Here is a 21607-nt window from a genome sequence, read left to right as displayed (position 1 = left end):
CCAACCTTCCTCACCATCCCCCCTCTAGCCCTCTCCCCTCCACCAACCAACTGAATAGTAGTGTATACACAAATAAAGCATTCCTATTTTAACAAAAGATCTTTTAAGTTAGATATCAAATTTGTCCACATTAAGACTGTGTTTGGTCGTGCATCATTTACTCTTGCTGATGAAAGTTCCAGGTAAGAAATGTCCAAAAAGCTCCAAAGCCAGTGAGTATATGGAATATCATGGGGAGGTTTCCAACGCTGGACTGCAATCTTCTTAGCTGCAGTCAGGCCTGCCAGCCAGACTTTGTGTGTTTTTTCTGTAAGGGAAAGGTGGGAGTCATCATTTGGAAGATGTACAGCGGGGTCCATTGGTAATTGTACCCCCATTAGTTCTGTAAGAGTACTGATAATCTTCCCCCACAAACCAAAAACCCCTGGATATTCCCATACAACATGTATAAAGAGCTAACGGTTCTGTGGGGGCAAAATGAGCAATATGGGTCAGGAACTAGTCCCATTTCATGTCTAATTCTCCGTGTTAAATATGCTTTATGACAAAATTTCAAGTGTATATACCGATGATTTTGGTTTTTTGAAGCACTGGCAGCATTATCCCAAATCACATCCCAGTTTAAGACTTGTCCCAATTCAGATATGTCCCTATCCCAGGCTTTCATTCCTGATGTGGGCATATAATTCTGGGTGTTTAATTTATCATAGATATATGACACTATCTGTCTTGGAGCACCTTGTATCCAACTTAAAATGGGATGGTCCTTTGAATCTGACCCCCAGGGAACGCTGTAGGCTTTACAAGCTGATCTTACTCTAAAGCAGAAGAAAAGAGAGTGATTATCAATATTGTATCAAGATATCAGTTCTTGAAAGCTAAGGATAGTACTTGCCCCATTAATATCTTGAAGAGTAGCAATACCTTTATCCTCCCAATTTCTGTTAGTGAATGGTTTCCCCCCCAGATAGAAAATGATTATTGTTCCATAATGGAAATGATTTGCACCATGCACTTTTAAATTTTAGGAATTTTTCTGCTGCTCTAAACACTTGTAGCATATGGGTTAAAATTGGACCGTAATACAAATCACATTTTTTGGTAGACATAAATATGTCTAACCAATCTTAGAGTTTTTAGAGTTATGAAGTTACCAGAAAAGTTGTTGAAGCAAGGCACTGAATGTTGTTTACATGGACTTTAGCAAGGCATTTGAAAAGGTCCTACACGGGAGCTTGGTCAAGAAGGTTCAGTTGCTCAGCATTCAAAATGAGGTAGTAAATTGGATTAGACATTGCCTTTGTGGGAGAAGCTAGGGAGTGGTAGTAGATAATTGACTCTCTGACTGGAGGCCTGTGACTTAGTGGAGTATTGCAGGGACTGGTGCTGGATTCATTGCTGTTTGTCAACTATATAGACGATCAGGATGATAATGTGGTTAAATGGATCAGTAAATTTGCAGACGATGCCAAGATTGTTGGTGTAGTGGACAGCAAGGAAGACTATCAGAGCTTGAAGAGTGCAGTAGAAAAAAGGGATCTGGGAATACAGGTCCATAATTCAGTGAAAATGGTAGCATGTGTAGATAGGCTCATAAAGATATGCTTGTACTTTTGGCAAATTGGTCTTCATAAATCAAAGTATTGAGTACAGGTGTTGGGATGTTACGTTAAAGTCGTACAAGACTTTGCTAACTTGGAGTATTGTGTACAATTTTGGAAAGATGTATATAAGGTTGAAAGGGTACAGAGAAAATTTACATGGATGTTACCGGGGCTAGAGGACCTGAGTTAAAAGATTGAATAGGTTGGAACTTTATTCCTTGAAACCTAGAATATTGAGAGGAGATTTGATAGAGGTGTACAAAATTATGAGGGGTATAGATTAGATAAATGTAAGCAGACTTTTTCCACTGAGGTTGGGTGGGACTACAACTAGAGGTCATGGGTTAAGGGTGAAAAGTGAAAAGCTTAAGGGGAACATGAGGGAAAAATTCTTCGCTCAGAAGCTCGTGAGTGTGAAACGAGTTGCCAGCTCAAGTGGTGTATGCAAGTTCAATTTCAATGTTTAAGAAAAGGCTGGGTAGGTACATGGATGGTAGAGGTATGGAGCGCTATTGTCCGTGTGCAGGTCGATGGGAGTAGGCAGTTTAAATGGTTTGACACAGACTAGATGGGCTGAATAGCCTGTTATGTGCCGTATGATTCTATGAATCTCTACATTAGGGAAGTTGAAATCCTCCAAGACAACAACTTTTTTTTTTAAAAACACCTTTCCTAAATCTGCCAGCATACCTGTTCCTCAATTTCCCAATGGCTATTGGTGGGGGTGCGGGAGAGGGGTGTCAGTAGTATAATCCCATCAGAGTGATTGCATCCTTCCCATTTTTGAGTTCTACCCATATAGACTCAGTGGATGAACCTTCCATTATGAGTGCAGCCATGATAGTGTCCTTGATTAGTAGTGCAAATTCCCATCCCCCCTTTTACCTCCCTCTCTTTCTTTTCTAAAACATCAACACCTTAGGTCATTAAGAATCTATTCCTATCCCTCTATCAATCAGTTCTCTGTAACGGCCTCAAAACCATAGTTTCGTGTACTGACTCATCCTCTAGGTTCATCACTTTTACCCATAATACTCTGAGTATTAAAATGCACACACTTCAAATTATCCATATTATCATATCAATTACTTTGCTCCCACCTGATTTTACTGGCCTGACATCTACCTTTCACTGCTTCCCTCCACTTTCTTACTTAGTGCTCTGGATTCCATCCTCCTGAATAAACTAGTTTAAACCCTCCCAGGTTTTGGAACCTCCCTGCCAGGATATTGGTTCCCCTCCAATATAGGTGCAACCCATGCCTCTTGTACAGGACAAACTTTCCCCAGAAGAGGTTTCAGTGAACCAATAACCTGAAACCCTGCCCCCTGCACCAGTTCCTCAGCCACTCATTCATCTGCATTATCATCCTATTCCTGCCCTGACTAGCACATTGCACGAGAATAATGAAGAGATTACTCCCTTGAAGACCCTACTCTTCAGCTTCTTTCCTAATTCCCTACACTCTCTGTGAATGACCTCTTCCCCCTTTCTACCCATGTCATTGGTGCCAATGTGCACCACGACCTCTGAATGCTCACCCTCCCACTTGAGTATAACATGTAGCCTCTCTGAGACATCCTGAACCCCAGCCCATGAGCACGCATCATCCTGGCGTCTCTTTCTTGGCCACAGAATCTCCTGTCTGTCCCCCAGACAGTCGAGTCTCCTATCACTAGCACTCTGCCTGACATTACTCATCCTTGCCAAGAGCCTCAGAGCTGGTGATGGTGCCACTGGCCTAGCTGGTGCTGCTGTGATAGGACATCCTCTTCAACAGTGTCAAAAGGTAAACACTTGTTGCTGAAGGGAGTAGCTACAGGGGAACTCTGCACTTACTGCTTACTCCCCTTATTTCTCCTGGTTATCACTCATCTCCTATCTGAACCAGCACTCTGGGTGTGATCACCTCAGTAAAGTTTCTGCCTCCCGGATGGTTCTGAGTGCATCAGCTCCAGCTCTAGTTTCTTAACCTCGTCGGTCAACAGCTGATTTTAGGAGCACTTACTGCAGATGTAGTCATCAGGGAGACTGTTAGGTAACCTGAAATCCCACATATCACAGGAGGGGCATTGCACCACCTTAGCCATCCTGTCTACACTGAACTAAGGATTTACAGACAAAAAAAGTTTACCAGTTCTCACCTGGACCTTCTCTCAGAAACCTTTGAGCTTTTCACTTACCTAGATCAATTAATCAGCCTCTTCTCACCGAGTTTGTTATATCTTTAGCTTCAGCTTCTCAAGCTCAAAACCCATAATTAAAGCAAATGATAGCAAATGACTTAGCTTCCACCTGTTCTTGCCAAAGCCTGTTAAGCCAAAGCCTGGCCAGTCTAACACTGGCCCACTCTAACAATAGCTGCTCCCACAATGGCCATGCTCCTTACATCTCTCTTCTTTATTTAGGCTCAAATATCACTCACTCCTGAGGAGACTTGTTCCTTTCATTTCAAATTGCTCCCAACCTGCAATGACATCACTCTCTCCATTGCTATTTCAAAGAAATGATGAAAATTCTCAAGCGTTCATCATCAAGAACCCCTTCAAACCAGGCCATTCTCTCTTCTAATTCTCTGCCATCAGGGAGGAGGTACAGGAGCCTCAGATCCCACACCACCAGGTTATGGGCAGCCGGACAGGTCATTCTGCAAACTCCTCCCAGTATGCTTCTAAAATGTGGATTAACTACAGCAGGGACCTCAAAGCTTCAGAGGGATGCAACCAACACTATCTAATAAATTATCTAAATTCTCTGGATAACCTCTCAGAGACCAATATCCACAGAATCAAGGCTCTACTTATGCTCCACATTTTTTTTTTGTATTTTTGACATCAGATTCTAGATTCAGGTTCTTTATTTGAATTTATCTAGAGCTGTTTGCGGCACGAGGTATTCATTTTGGACATAATAGCCAGTGTTTTTCTCTTAAAGTACCACACAGTTTACTATATACTGTGTACACAATGCACTTAACTTGATTTAAATTACAGAAGGTTACGCCCATGAATATTTTTTATTTTCTTTAACAGGCTGAAGATGGCATTGTTCATTTCTAATTCCCCCTGAAGTGAATGGCAGAGGGACACAAAATGATGAGGTATCACCCAATTATTGAGCGTAACCACAGTGGTGAACCATGAGTGAATAGGTCAGATTACATAGCAGTTTCTTCTTTATTAGTGAACCAAATGGGATTTTTGAAACAATTATTTACTTTCAAGTTCAACATTACAGATATGCTTCTTATTCTGCAAATATTTAGGTACTTAAATTAAATTTCCAACTTCATGATTCCAAATCTATAATCCCGATCTCCAAGTACAAGCCCAGTAAGATAAGCATTGTGGCCATTGAAGATTCCTTTAACCAGAAAGACCCTCACTGAATTAAAATGGGTTGCAAGGACGAACCAAGAATCTACAGGTCAGTGAGGTTAACATCCTCAGGTAGGAGAGTTACCTACATTTGGAAGTTCTGAGAGACAGGAACTATCTATATTTGGAAGGGCAACTGATTAGGGGTAGTCCATGTATTCATGAATTTGACTTTTTTTTTTAAAGAGATGACCAAGAGCATTCATGAGAGCAGGGTGGTAGATATGTTCTATATGAAGTTTAGCAAGGCTTTTGACAGGGTGACTGAGCCAATTAGATATAGTAAATTGGCTTGATGGAACAAGGCCATGGGTAGTAGTGGGAGGTGTTTTTCAGACTGGAAGCCTGTGAACGGTGGTGCTCTGTATGGATCAGTGCTGGGTCATCTGTTTTTGTAATATATATTAAAGATTTGGATAACAAAATTAGACAGCATTATTACTAGGTTTGCAGAGGACGCAACATTTGTGGTATGGATGAACAATGAAGAAGGTTGTCTGAGGTCTAAAGCAACTGGTAAAGTGAACCAAGGAATGGCAAATGCAATTTAATAGAGACAAGTGCAAAGTGATGCATTTTGGGAAGTTGAAGCAGGGAGGACGTACACAGTAAAAAGGTAGTGTTGTAAAGCAGGGAGACGTAAGGTCACAATTACATACAGTAGTTGTCTAAAGGCAGTCAGACAAGTCGACAAGATGGTGAAGAAGGCGTATTGCATGCCTGCCTTCATCAGATGGAGCATTGTGTTGGTATACCACCTGGGACCGCACCTGGAATATTGTGTGCAGCTCTGGTCACTGTACAATAGGAAGATGTGATTAAGGTAGAAAATGGGCAGGAAAAAAATCACAAAGATGTTTCTGTTTTTAGAGACTGAATACGCTGGCATTGTTTACCCTGAGTAAAAAATGGCTTTTTTGGGGTCTATAAAACATGAGGGCTATAGATAAATTAACTAATATTCTGATAATTTCAATCATATTAATGATTGTATCAATCTTTTTTTCCCAGAATAGGACAGTTAAATTAGAGGGCATAGATTTAAATTGGAAGGCAAACATTTTGAAGGGGATCTGAGAGGGATTTTCACACAGAGGGTGGCAAGTATATCAGATAAATTGCCCAAGGAATTATATAAATTGAAACATTTCACAGTCATTTGGACAGTTCCATGGATATGAAAGGTTCAGAAGAATATAGACCAAATGCAAGCAACTAGAATAGATCAGGTAGGCACTTGGTTGGCGTAGATGGTCTGGGCCAAAGGGCTTGAGTCCATGCCATGTAACCCAATGACTCCAGGACAATATGAGTTGCTAACTATCATTATTATGTCTTAATAACAAATACTCTTGTCAAATGTGAGCACATTAGTTGAACAGGCTGACAGCAAAAGGTCAGGATTTGGAATTTATAAGATTAAAAAGCAAACTCTGCTGAAGTCAAATAACTTTTTACATTACAAAACCATTATTGATGACAGAATCCTATTTGAAATTCTCATAAACTCCTACATGGCTGGATACAAAAATCTACTGTACTGTGCAGAAGTCCTATGTATCTATATATAGCTAGGGTGACCTAGACTTTTGCACAGTACTGTATTCATCAACGTGGAGCAGAGAGTGAGTTTGTAAATCTGGCATGCTAGGAATGATGAGGGTGGAGAACTGTGGGAGGGGTATGGGACAGGTGGCAGAGAAGGAATACCAAGGGCTGGGCATGGCACATGTGCAGATACACCCAGTCCTGGGACTCCAGGCAAGGTCATTTGATTACAAGTAATTGGTTTATTAACCATTACAGAATGTCTCTTTGGTGGTTCCCACTCCCTCACCTCTCCGTTCCCTTTTTCCCAACCATGACTCCCCCCTCCCTGCCCACTCTCAGTCCACAACAGAGACCCATATTAGAATCAGGTTTATCATCACTCACATTCGTCATGAAATTTGTTATTTTTTTGTGGCAGCAGTACAATACAATATATATTACTACAGTTCTGTGCAAAAGTCTTGGGCACCCTAGCAATATACAAGTGCCTGAGACTTTTGAACAGTACTGTAGGACTTCCAATATTCTATACATGCAGTGGCCACTTTATTAGGTACACCTGTACACCTGTTTGTTTATGCAAATACTTAATCAGCCAATCACGGGCCAGCAACTCAGTGCATAAAAGCATGCAGACTGGGTCAAGAGGCTCAGTTGTTGTTCACACTGAAACATCAGAATGGGGAAGAAATGTGATCTAAGTGGCTCTGACCGTGGAATGATTGCTGGTGCCAGACAAAATAGTTTGCGTATCTCAGAAACTGCTGATCTCCTGGGATTTTCATGCACAATAGTCCCTTTTTGCTCTCTTACCTTATCTCCTTGCCTACCCATCTCCTGCCTCTGGTGCTGATCCCCCTTTTCTTTCTTCCATGGCCTACTGTCCTCTCCTATTAGATATCCCCTTCTCCAGCCATGTATCTCTTCCCCCTATCAACTTCCCAGCTCTTTACTTCACCCCCCCGTCCCAGTTTCACCTATCATCTTGTGTTTCTCCCTCCCCTCCCCCTACCTTTTAACACCACTCCTCATCTTTTTTCTCCAGTACTGCTGAAGGGTCTCAGCCCAAAACGTCAACTGTACTCTTTCCCATAGCTGCTGCCTGGCCTGCTGAGTTCCTCCAGCATTTTGTGTGTGTTGCTTTCCTCAGAATGACTGCCAACAGTTACTGGATAGCAAGGCCTTGACCCCTGTAAAGCAATGAACATTCTTTAACAAAATAGTACTTTATACACCAGTGAACAGTTTCAAAACTACACTGAGTGGGAGATTCTAGAATCAGAGGGCACAGTCCCAGAGTACTAAGACGTAAGTTTTAAATAAAGATGAGGAGGAATTTCTTTAGCCAGAGTGTGTTGAATATGTGGAATTCATTGCAACCAATACCTATGGAAGGCAAGTCATTGGATATATTTAAAGCAGAGGATGACAGGTTTTTGATTAGTAAGGTGTCAATGGTTAGAGAGATGTCAGGAGAAAAGGGTTCAAAGTGAAAATAAAAATTGATTATAAATTGGCCATGGTTAAATATTGGAACAGACTCAATGGGCCAAATAGCGTTATTCTGTTCCTGTGCCTTATGGTTTTATGGTCTTGATATGGCACCCATTGCAATAATTTTCCTTCTTGTGGTCAGTCAGTAACTACCATTTAACCACATTTAATCTAAAATGGCTCAGTTGAGGTCACTATAGAGCAGACCATCAATTTGTTTCACCAGGCCTTTTCTTAATGCATTTAATAGAGTCAATTTAAATGATAATGCAAAACCACAAGATTGATTAACGGGACAACGATAATGAGAAATTCAACCTTGAAATATGCAGGGGAAAATTCTACAATTTGGAATGCTGGACACGGCAGATGTCAGTAGACTTGTGCCAACATTCCCATGATAATATTGGCTAGTGATATTGATATACTTTATAAAGCACATCAGAAATGCAATTTTGCAAAGGCGATTGAATTGAACAGATGTCACAAGCAAAGCTCCTGAAAAGCATTATACTTTGAAAGAGGGAGACGGTCATCGACAGACAGAAGTCGGAGGAAGCTTTGGTCTTAATGTCTGCTTCTTCTTCTGGTTGTAATAATTATTTTGAATCTCTAATTAAAAAGGTACAGGAAAGCAATTAAATTATATTTACCACTCACCATTACAAAGGTGTATTTCATTAACAAAGTGTTTTTCATTATGTAATTCAAGTGTACACAAAAGTAAAATTGTGAAAATAGCTTAATTGACAACCTACTTCCCGCAACCCTAGTTATACACACAGAAGCCACTATACCAGGCACACCTGTACACCTGCTGGTCAAAGCAAATATCTAACCAGCCAATTAAGTAGCAGCAACTCAATGCATAAAAGCATGCAGACATGGTCAAGAGGTTCAGTTGTTGTTCAGACCAAGCATCAGAATGGGGAACAAATGTGATCTAAGTTACTTTGACCATGGAATGATACTTGGTGCTAAACAGGGTGATTTGAATGTCTTAGAAACTGCTGATCTTCTGTGATTTTCATGCACTCTACTAGAGTTGACAGAGAATGGTGCAAGATAATAAAAACATCCAGTGAGAGGCAGTTCTGCGAGCAAAAATGCTTTGTTAATGAGAGAAGTCAGAGGATAATGGTCAGAATGGTTCAAGCTGACAGGAAAGCTACAGTAACTCAGATAATCACGTGTTCCAACAATGGTGAGCAGAAGAGCATCTCCGAATGCATAACACATCAAAACTTGAAGTGGATCGGCTTCAGCAGCAGAAGACCAGAAGCTTACACTTTGTGGCCACGTTATTAGGTACAAAAATACCTAATAAAGTGGCCACTGAGTGTGTATTTTCAGTGGGTCTGTAGGTACAAGCACCAAAATTTAACATGTAGAACACACATACAGAATCTGTTTAATTTGAATCTAAATAAAATCAAAAGTAAATTAGTTTTTCACAAGTTGATAAGAGACATAGGTCGAGTGAATAGCCAGAGACATTTTCCCAGGGTGGAAAAGGCCAGTACGAGGGGACACAATTTTCAGGTGACTGGAGGGGAGTACGGTGGGGGCGGGGGAGGGGATGTCTGAGGTAACTATTTTACACAGAGAGTGGTGAATGTGTGATATGCCTTACCAGGGGTGATGGTAGAGGCAGATACATTAGGTACATTTACGAAACTCTTAAGACAGGTACATGGATGATAGAAAAATTGAGGGTTATTAGGAAGGAAAGGTTAGACTAGTTAAAAGGTCAGCACAACTTTGTGGACTGCAGTGACTTTATTGTGCTGTAATGTTCTATGTTCTATCCATGATTTACAGAATTTCTTCAAAATCTTTCTCAAAGTGAAAATGTCATTATTCATAACTCCATCCTTTTCATCATCTGAATAGTACTCAAAGGGTGTCAAAAATGATTTTCAACAATAGCTTACTCCTACTAAATCTATCCTCAATTTTGTTTTGTATTCCCAAACCAAGCATTGTGCACCAATATTTCAGTATTATTTGTTAAAATGAAAATTTACTGTTATCCCTGGGCTGAAGGGCCTGTAATGTGCTGCAGTGTTCTGTGTTCGATGTTCGAATCCAAACACACTGCCTCCCACATCCTATCCTCCACTCCCTACACTATTCCTTCTCACATACAACTTTTCCTTTGGGTTTTCCCTATATTTGTCCAGCCTGGCTTTTTCTCTGTTGTTTTATGAAGATAACTTCCTGTTGTTTGTGTCCCTTCACTGTGGTGTATTCATCTTTCAGCTTCTCCCTCAAATAGCTGCAGTGACAGAGTTATACAGCATAGAAACAGGCTTTTCAGCCCTCCACAAGGCATACAAGGATGCTGATCATCATGCCCATCTGCACTAGTTCCATTTACCTGCACTAATCAAGTTTCCATTGAACTCAATATATAAGTTTTCTGATGACACCACAATTGTAGGCCGTATCTCGGTCATGATGAGTTTGAGTACAAAAAGGAAATTAAGAACCTGGTGGCATGGTGCGAAGACAATAAGCTATCCCTCAATGCCAGCAAGACAAAGGAATTGGTTGTTGACTTCAGGAGGAGTAGCGGACCGCATGACCCTATCTACATCGGTGGTACTCAGGTGGAACAAGTCAAAAACTTTAAGTTCCTCGGGATCAATATCACAAATGACCAGACTTGGTCTAACCAAGCAGAGTCCACTGCCAAGAAGGCCCACCAGCGCCTTGGTTGGTGCGGCTGTAACGAAACCCAATTTCCCTCGGGATCAATGAAGTCTGTCTGTCTGTCTGTCTTTACTTCCTGAGAAAGCTGAAGAAATTTGGCCTGTCCCCTAAAACCCTCACTAATTTTTATAGATGCATCGTAGAAAGCATTCCTCTAGGGTGCATCACAACCTGGTATGGAAGTTGTCCTGTCCAAGACCGGAAGAGGCTGCAGAAGATCGTGAACACAGCCCAGCACATCGCACAAACCAATCTTCCATCTTTGGACTCACTTTATACCGCACACTGTTGGAGCAGTGCTGCCAGGATAATCAAGGACACAGCCAGCCAACATACTTTTTGTCCCTCTTCCCTCTGGGAAAAAGTTCAGGAGCTTGATTCGTACGGCCAGATTTGGGAACAGCTTCTTTCAAGCTGTGATAAGACTGCTGAAGGGATCCTGATACAACACGAGTGAATCTGCAGATGCTGGAAATAAATAAAAAACACAAAATGCTGGCAGAACTCAGCAGGCCAGACAGCATCTATGGGAGGAGGTAATAATGACGTTTCGGGCCGAAACCCTTCATCAGGAGGATCCTGACCCTGATCTGGGCCGTACCTTCCAAATATCCGGACTTGACTTGCACTACCTTACTTTCCTTTTTCCATTTTCTAATTATGATTTATAATTTAAATTATATTATACTTACTATTGATTTGTACTCCAGGGAGCGCAAAGTGCAGAATCAAATATCACTGTGATGATTGTACGCTCTAGTATCAATTGTTTGGTGACAATAAAGTATAGTCCCATATCCCCTTATGTCTTGATCTTTCCAGATGATTTTTAATGTTGTTACTGCTCCTGCCTCCATGGCCTCTGGCTGCGCATTCCAGATACCAGAGAACAAAATACTCATTTCATCCCCATTCAGCTTCCTCCATATCTCTTTCTAGCAACGCCATCTGGCTTTAGACGTTGGCTTTGTGATGAACTGAGGATGTGGCCTGCACTGGATACAGTGATGCTTGGCTTTGTGTCTTCTTAAAGCTTCAGTTTTGAAGGTAACTGCTTACTGTTCCTGTTTGCACGGTTTGCTTTTTTTCTGCGCACTAGCTGGCTGACAGCCTTCTTTTAAATGCATTCTTTTGAGTTTTCTTTGTTTCGTGGCTGCCTGTAAGGAGACAAATCTCAAGGTTGTATGATGTATACACACTTTGGTTATAAATGTACTTTGAACTTCCTTACCATAGGAAACAGACTTTGACACTCCACACTACATTTGCTTCTCCTAACTTTATATTCCCCCGTTATGTCACCCTTCTGCTTTATATTTGAGATATTCTTTGCAGAGCTTTGCCTGGCATATCTGCCCATTAACAGCTCTCTACTCCTGAATCCTGGACCCCACTTTGCTCTGAACTGTGCGTTAAAGATACTCTCCTGTGCCCCACCCCCACATGCTTGCCTCCCTTTAGCCATTGTGTTTTCTAAAATTTGTAAATTGGAAAATCAGGCTGACTGGGCTTAAACCTTTGTAGGCCTAGAGTCTCATCCTACTTAATAGTAATCTTACTTCATGAAAGTAGCACTCTGTCCCGCACCTCGGTTGTATCATGTGGGTGGGCTGAAGGTGACTTGGATTTGGATTTGAGACTATTTTTAATTTAACCATTGCCACCCCAATTTCTCAGGGTGAAGGAGACACAACATATCCAATTTCCCTTTATAACTCAAGCCTTTCAATCTGGGCATCATCATTGGGAATCTTTTCGGCACCCTCGTTAGCTTAATCCAAAACCTTCCTAAGTATGACAACCAGAACTGCGCCCAATATTCCATATGCAGCCCGAACAATGTTCCACATTTTGCACTTAATGCATTACAAACAACAGCAAGCATGTCATATGCGTTCTTCACCACTCTCTCTTCCCATGTTGCTGCTTTCAGGGAACTATGTACTTGTACATCAAGATGTCTTTGTTCATCAAATTCCCCAGGTCACTGCCATTTCTGGTCTAGGTCAACTTCCCAAAATGCATCATTTCACACTTGTCTGAGCTAAATTCCACCTGCCATTCCCTTGCCAAATTTCCCAGTTGCTTTAGATCCATTTGTAAACTTGGACAACTGTCTTCTTTTGTCTACTATACCATTAATTTTGGTGTCATCTGCAAACTTACTAATCATATTCTCACTTAAATTCTCAGCCATAATACCATCAGACCCAAGAGCAGAATTAGGCCATTCAGCCCATTGAGTCTGCTCCGCCAATCCATCATGGCTGATATCAGATCCCACTCAACCCCATACACCTGCCTTTTCACCATAACCTTTGATGTCATGACCAATCAGGAAACGATTAACTTCTGCCTTAAGTATACACACGGACTTAGCCTCCACCACAATCTGCAGCAGAGCATTCCACAGATTTACTGCTCTCTGGCTAAAAGAATTCCTCTTTACCTCTGTTATAAATGGGTCTCCCCTCAATTTTGAGGCTATGCCTTCTAGTTCTGGATTCCCCACCATAGGAAATATCCTCTCCACATCCACCCTATCTATTCCTTTCAACATTTGGTAGGTTTCAATGAGATCCCTCCGCATTATTCTAAATTCCAGTGAGTACAGGCCCAAAGCTGCCAAGCATCAACCCCTTCATTCCCAGAATCATCCTTGTGAATCTCCTCTGGACTCTCTCCAGTGATAACACATCCTTTCTGAGATATGGGGCCCAAGGCTGTTGGCAATACTTCAAGCAACATGCACACACTGCTGGAGGAACTCAGCAGGCTAGGCAGCATCTGTGGAAAAAGTGCAGTCGACATTTCAGGCCTTTGGCAGGACTGGAGGAAAAAAGATGAGGGAGGGGAGAGAAAAATAAGGTGATAGGTGAAACCAGGAGGGGGAGGGATGAAGTAAAGAGCTAGGAAGTTGATTGGTGAAAGAGATAATGGGCTGGAGAAGGGGGGAGTCCAATAGAAGGGAACAGAAAGCCATGGAAGAAGGAAAAGGGGAGAGCAGCACCAGAAGGAGGTGATAAGGTAAGAGAGAGAAAAGGGGATGGGGAAGGGTGAAGGGGGGCATTATTGGAAGTTTGGGAAATAAATATTCATACCATCAAGTTAGATGCCTGGGGATCCTCCAACCTGAACAGTGATTTCTCAAACATCCAGTAATGCTGCCTCCCTTCTCCAGTCCCCATCCCCTTTTCCCTCTCTCACCTCATCTCTTTGCCTTCCCATCACCTCCCTCTGGTGCTCCTTACCTTTTTCTTTCTTCCATGTCCTTCTGTTCCCTTCTATTGGACTCCCCCTTCTCCAGCCCTGTATATTTTTCACCAATCAACTTCCCATCCCTTTATTTCATCCCTCTCTCCCAGTTTCACCTATCACCTTGTGTTTCTCTCTCCCCTCCCCTGTCTTTTAAATCTACTCATCTTTTTTTCTCCAGTCCTGCTGAAGGGTCTCAGCCCAAAACATCAACTGTACTTTTTTCCATAGATGCTTGGTCAGACCCCACTTGGAGTACTGTGTTCATTTCTGGTCGCCTCACTACAGGAAGGATGTGGATGCTATAGAGAGAATGCAAAGGAGATTTACAAGGATGTCGCCTGGATTGGTGGGCTACCTTATGAGAATAAGTTGAGTGTACTTGGCCTTTTCTCCTTGGAGCAACAGAGGATGGCAGGTGACCTGATAGAGGTATATAAGATGATGAGGGGCATTGATCATGTGGATAGCCAGGGGCTTTTTCCCAGGGCTGAAATGGCTAATACGAGGGGGCATAGTTTTAACGTGCTTGGAAATAGGTACTGAGGGATGTCAGGATAAGTTTTTCACACAGAGAGTGGTGGGTGCGTGGAATGCACTGCCGGCAGCAGTGTGAAGGCAGATACAACAGGGTCTTTTAAGAGCCTCTTAGATAGGTACATGGAGCTTAGAAAAATATAGGGCTATGTGGTAGGGAAATTCTAGTCAGTTTCTAAAGTAGGTTTCATGGTCAGCACAACATTGTGGGCCGAAGGGCCTGTAATGTGCTGTAAATTTCTATGTTCTATGTTGCCTGGCCTGTTGAGTTTCTCTAGCGTTTTGTGTGTGTTAATTGGATTTCCTGCATCTGCAAATTTTATCTTGTTTGTAACAATACTCCAAGCATGGCCTGACCAGTGTCTTATAAAGCCTCATTATTATCTCCTTGTTTTTATATTCTATTATGCTTGAAATGAATACCAACATTATATTTGCCTTCCTTACCACAGACTCAACATGTAAACTAATCTTGTGGGGATTTTGCACGAGGATTCCTAAGTCCCTTTGCACCCCTGATGTTTGAATTTTCTCCTCATTTAGAAAATAGTCTGCACTATTGTTCCTTTTTCCAAAATGCATTTCCCAATATTGTATTCTATCTCCCACATTTTTGTCCATTCTTCCAATTTGTCCAAGTCCTTCTGCATCGCAATGCTTCCTCAGCACTAGCAACCCCTCTACCTATCTTCGTATCATCTGCAAAGGTTGCCACAAAGCCATCAATTCCATTATCTACATCATTGACAAGCAATGTGATAAGTGGTGGTCCCAATACTGTACTGACCTCTGAGGAACACCACTAGTCACTGGCAGCCAACCAGAAAAGGCCCCCTTTATTCCACTCGCAGCCTCCTGCCTGTCAGCCATTCATCTGTCCATGTCAGTATCTTTCCTGTAATGCCTTGGGATTTCATTTTGTTAAGCAGCCTCAAGTGTGGCACCTTATCAAACACCTTCTGAAAATCCAAGTAAATGACAGCCACCGCCTCTCTTTTGTCCACCCTACTTGTTACTTTCTCAAAGAACTCTAACAGATTTGACAGGCAAGATTTCCTTTTACAGAAACCATGGTAACTTTGACTTATTTTATCATTAGATTCCAAGTACCCCAAAGCCTCATAGCTAATAATAGACTCCAACACTTTCCCAACCACTGAGGTTAGACTAACTGGCCTATCATGTCCTTTCCTTTGCCTTTCTCCGTTCCTAAAGAGTGGAGTGACATTTACAATCTTCCAGTCCTCTGGAACCATTCCACAATCAAGCAATTCTTGTAAGATCATGAACAATTTATCTATTATCTCTTCAACAACCTTTCTCAGGACTCTGGGATGTATTCCATCTGGTCCAAGTGACTTATCCACCTTTAGACTTTTGTGTTTGCTTAGCACTTCGTCCTTTGTAATAGCAATGGCATTCACTCCTGCTCCCTGGCACTCATAGACCTCTGGCACATTGCTAGTGTCTTCTACAGTGAAGACTGATGCAAAGAACTTAATAAGTTCATTTGCCATTTCTTTGTTCCCCATTACTACTTCAGCAGCATCATTTTCCAGTGGTCTGTTATCAACTCTCACCTCCCTTTTACTCTTTATATAACTGAAACAGCTTTTGGTATCCTGTTTTATATTATCGGCTAGTTTGCCTTCATATCTCCTCTATTTTCTTCTTATGGCTTTTTAGTTGCCTTTTGTTGGATTTTAAAAACTTCCCAATCATCCAACTTCCCACTCTACATCATATGTCCTTTCCTTGGCTTTTATGCAGTCCTTAACTTCCTTTTTCAGGCATGGTTGCTTAACTCTGCAATTTGAGAACTTCTTTTTCTGTGGGACAAATCTATCCTGTGCCTTGTGAACCATTCCCAGAAACTTCAGCCAGCTCTGCTCTGCTGACATCCCAGCCAGTATCCTCCTCCAATCCACCTGGGCAAGCTCCTGAGGAATTCCCTTTATTCTACTCTGACATTGATATATTTGACTTTTGCTTCTCCTGTGAAAATTGCAGTATGAATTCAATCAAATTATGATCACTGTCTCCCTGGGGTTCCTTTACCTTCAGCTCCCCAATAAAATCTAGATTATTATAAAACACCCAATCTAAGATACCCTTTCCTCAAGTAGGCTCAAAAACAAGCAGTTCTAAAAAGCCAACTTGTAGGCATTCAACAAATGCCCTCTCTTCAATCCAACACCAACCTGATTTTCCCAATCCCCTTACATATTGAAGTCCCCCATTACAATTGTGTCAATACCTTTGTAACGAGCCTTCTCCAGCTCCCTTTTCAATCTGAACCCCACATCATGGCTACTATCTGGACGACTATATACAATTCCCATAATGATTTTTCTACCCTTCCATTTTCTTAACTCCACCCACAAAGATTCAACATTCTCTGACCCGATGTCACCTCTTTCCAAAGATGTAATTCCATCTCTTACCAACAGGGCCATAACACCACCTATTCCTTCCTACATAGAACATAGAAAACCTACAGCACAATACAGGCCCTTTGGCCCACAAAATTGTGCCGAACATGTCACTACCTTAGAAATTACTAGGCTTACCTATAGCCTTCTGTTCTACTAAGCTCCATGTAAAAGCCTCTTAAAAGACCCTATCAAATCTGCTCCCAGCACCGTTGCTGGCAGCCCATTCCACACACTCTCCACTCTCTGAGTAAAAAAATTAACCCTGACATCTCCTCTGCACCTATTCCCCAGCACCTTAAACCTGTGTCCTCTTGTGGCAACCATTTCAGCCCTGCGAAAAAGCCTCTGACTATCCACACGATCCATGCCTCTCATAATCTTATACACCTCTATCAGGTCACCTCTCATCCTCCGTTGCTCCAAGGAGAAAAGACCGAGGTCACTCATACTATTCTCATAAGGCATGCTCACCAATCCAGGCAACATCCTTGTAAATATCCTCTGTACCCTTTCCATAGTTTCCACATCCTTCCTGTAGTGAGGCGACCAGAACTGATAACAGTACTCCAAGTTGGGTCCGACCAGGGTCCTATATTGCTGCAACATTACCTCTCGGCTCCTAAATTCAATTCCACGATTGATGAAGGCCAATACACTGTACACCTTCTTAACCACAGAGTCAACCTGCACAGCACCTTTGAGTGTCCTATGGACTCGGACCCAAAGATCCCTCTGATCCTCCACACTGCCAAGAGCCTTACCATTAATACTACATTATGCCATCATATTTGACTTACCAAAATGAACTACTTCACACTTATCTAGGTTGAACTCCATCTGCCACTTCTCAACCCAGTTTTGCATCATATCACTGTCCTGTTGTAACCTCTGACTGCCCTCCACACTATCCACAACATCTCCAACCTTAGTGCCATCAGCAAACTTACTAACCCATCCCTCCACTTCCTCATCCAGGTCATTTATAAAAATCATGAAGAGTAAGGGTCCCAGAACAAATCCCTGAGGCACACCACTGGTCACCGACCTCCTTGCAGAATATGTCCCATCTACAAACACTCTTTGCTTTCTTTGGGCAAGCCAGTTCTGGATCCACAAAGCAATGTCCCCTTGGATCCCATGCCTCCTTACTTTCTCAATAAGCCTTGCATGGGGTACCTTATCAAATGCCTTGCTGAAATCCATATACACTACATCTACTGCTCTTCCTTTATCAATGTGTTTCATCACATCCTCAAAAAATTCAATCAGGCTCGTAAGGCACGACCTGCCCTTGACAAAACCATGCTGACTACTCCTAATCATATTTTACCTCTCCAAATGTTCATAAGTCCTGCCTCTCAGGATCTTCTCCATCAACTTACCAACCACCGAGGTAAGACTCACTGGTCTATAATTTCCTGGGCTATCTCTACTCCCTTTCTTAAATAAAGGTACAATATTCAGGGCCCCAAACAGTCCTTCCAGGTGTGGCAACACTTCACTTTTGAGTCTGTTGGGGTAACCTATTGCATCTGGTGCTCGCAGTGCGGCCTCCTCTACATCGGCGAGACCCGATGCAGATTGGGAGACCACTTCGTCGAGCACCTCCACTCCATCCACCACAACAGACAGGATCTCCTGGTTGTCACCCACTTCAACTCTCCTTCACATTCCCATTCGGATATGTCCATACATGGCCTCCTCTACAGCCATGATGAGGCCAAACTCAGGTTGGAGGAGCAACACCTCATCTACCGTCTGGGTAGTCTCCAGCCCCTTGGTATGAACATCAAGTTCTCCAACTTAATGTAATTCCCTCCCTCTCCCTTCCCCCATCCCACTTTCACTCTATCTCCTCTTCCAGCTGCCTATCACCTCGCTCATGATTCTGCCTTCTTCTACTACCCATAGTGCTTTCCCCTTACATTCTGTCTTCACCTCTCCAGCCTATCCCCTCCCTGATTCCCCTCCCCCACCCCTTGATCTTTCCTCTGATTGGTTTTTCACCTGGCACTTTCCACCCTCCCCCCCACCTTCTTTATAGGGCCCCTGTCCCCTCCTTCTTCAGTCCTGACGAAGGGTCTCAGCCCGAAACGTCTGCTCATTTCAACGGATGCTGCCTGATCTGCTGAGTTCATCCAGCTTGTTTGTAAGGTACAACATTTGCAACTCTCCAATCCTCCGGAACCTCTCCCGTCCCTATTGATAGTGCAAAGATCATCACAAGAGGCTCAGCAATCTCCCACAGTAGCCTGGGGTACGTCTCATCCGATCCCGTCGACTTATCCAACTTGATGCTTTCCGAAAGCTCCAGCACATCCTCTTTCTTAATATACACATGCTCAAGCTTTTCAGTCTGCTGCAAGTCATCAGTACAATCAACAAGATCCTTTTCCATAGTGAATACTGAAGTAAAGTATTCATTAAGTTCCTCTGCTATTTCCTCCGGTTCCATACATACTTTCCCACTATCACACTTGATAGATGCTATTCTTTCATGTCTTATCCTCTTGCTCTTCACATTCTTGTAGAATGCCTTGGGGTTTTCCTTAATCCTGTCCACCAAGGCCTTCTCATGGCCCATTCTGGCTCTCCTAATTTCCTTCTTAAGTTCCTTTCTATTAGCCTTATAATCTACATCTCTAGATCTAGATCTTCCCACCTGTCCTTATAATACAAAGTATATCCTGTGATGTTAAATTCCCAGCTACGGCCTTCTTTCAGCCACAACTCAGTGATGCCCACAATGTCATACCAACCAATCTCTAATTGCACCATGAATTCATCCACCTTACGCTGAATGCTATGTGCATTTACATATAGCATCTTCAGTCCTTCATTCTTTACCTTTTAAATTTTGCCTTTGTGGTACAATTTAACTTTTTGCTCTGCCTGCATGTGTATCCAATCATTGGCTTGTCCTTCCTTGCATTTAATTTACATGCATCATCTACTTGTAAACCTGCGGGCTCATCCTCAGCTCTGTCATCCTGGTTCCCATCCCCCTGCCATATTAGTTTAAACCACTCCCAACAGTTCTAGCAAACCTGCCAGCAAGGTTCCCCTTGGATTCAAGTGCAATTTGTCCCTTTTGTACAGGTCACACCTGCCCCAGAAGAGGTCCCAATTTTCCAGAAATCTGAATCTCTCCCTCCTGCTGCAATTCTTCAGCCACACATTTATCTGCCACTTCATTCTATTCCTATCCTCACGGTCGCGTGGCACAGGCAGCAATCCTGAGATTACTAGCCTTGAGGTCCTGCTTCTCAATCTCCTGTATTCTGTTTTCAGGACCTCCTCCCCTCCTCTACCTATGCCATTCATACCGATATGTATCACAACTTCTGACTGCTTACCCTCCCTTTTCAAGATATCGTGGACGCATTCAGAAACATGATGGACCCTGACATCAGGGAGGCAAACTACCATCCGTGTTTCTTTTTCACATCCATGGAATCAACTATCTGTCTTCCTAACTAGAGTTCCCTATTACTTTTGCCGTTCTCTCCAGTTCCCTACCTTCTGAGTCACGGGGCCATACTCAGTGCCAGAGGCATGATCACTGTTGCTTCTCCCAGGTAGGTCCCCCCAGCCTCCAAATGTACTCAAAATGAAGTACTTATTGTTGAGGGAAACAGCCACAAATGTTGTCTCCTCTATCTGACATTCCCCCTTCCCTCTCTTGACAGTCACCCATTTATCTGTCTCGTAGACTTGGGACGTCTACCTCCCTGTAACTCCCGTCTATCACCCCCTCACTTTCCCTAACAAGCCGAAGGTCATCGAGACCCAGCTCCAGTTCCCTAACATTACTACACAGAACAAATCATTATTACACAGGACAAACAACAGAGAGCCCTGAACTGATCCCTTTATTACACTACTGGTCACCAGATTCCAATCTGGCAACCAACCCTCCACTACCGTCCTCTGTTTCCTACCATCAAGGCTAATTTTGTACCCAACCGAGTAGCCTCATCTGGATTACATGCATTTTAACCTTCTCCACCAGCCTACCATGTCTTGCTAAAGTCAATACACTCTGTCTACTACCCTGCCCTTATCAATCCTTGCTCTATCACTATCTGTCTGTCTTCCATGTGTCTAATGCCTGTCTGCTTGTCTATCTATCTGTCTGTCTGTCCATTTTCTGTGTGTTTGACTGTCTGTCTGCCTATCTATTTTCTGTATCGATCTACCCATCTTCGTCTATCTCTATCTATCTATTTTCTGTGTCTGTCTACTTGTCTGTCTCTCTCTAGCTGTTTTCTGTGTTTCTATTTGTCTATCTATCTATCTGTTTACTTATCTATTTATCACATTGATTCCAGATATAATCATCTGGTCTGACACCAGTAGAGAAGTGGTTATTGCTGAACTCACAGTCCCCTGGGAACTCAGCATCGATGAAGCCCATGAGTGCAAATTAACCAAGTATGCAGAATTAAGATCAGAGTGCAGAGACAGAGGGTGGAAGGTCTCATGCTATCCATTCGAAGTAGGTTGCCGTGGCTTTCTTGTGTTCACTTTCCAGAAGTGGCTGCGTGACCTTGGCTTCACTTGAAGAGAGATCAAGTCAACCAGCAGGGCTGTAGTTGAGGCAGCAGAGACAGGATCACCATGGGTGTGGACCAAGTAC

This window comes from Hemitrygon akajei, chromosome 1 (assembly GCF_048418815.1).
Source record: "Hemitrygon akajei chromosome 1, sHemAka1.3, whole genome shotgun sequence".
Lineage (NCBI taxonomy): Eukaryota > Metazoa > Chordata > Chondrichthyes > Myliobatiformes > Dasyatidae > Hemitrygon > Hemitrygon akajei.
This window is presented reverse-complemented; position numbering follows the sequence as displayed.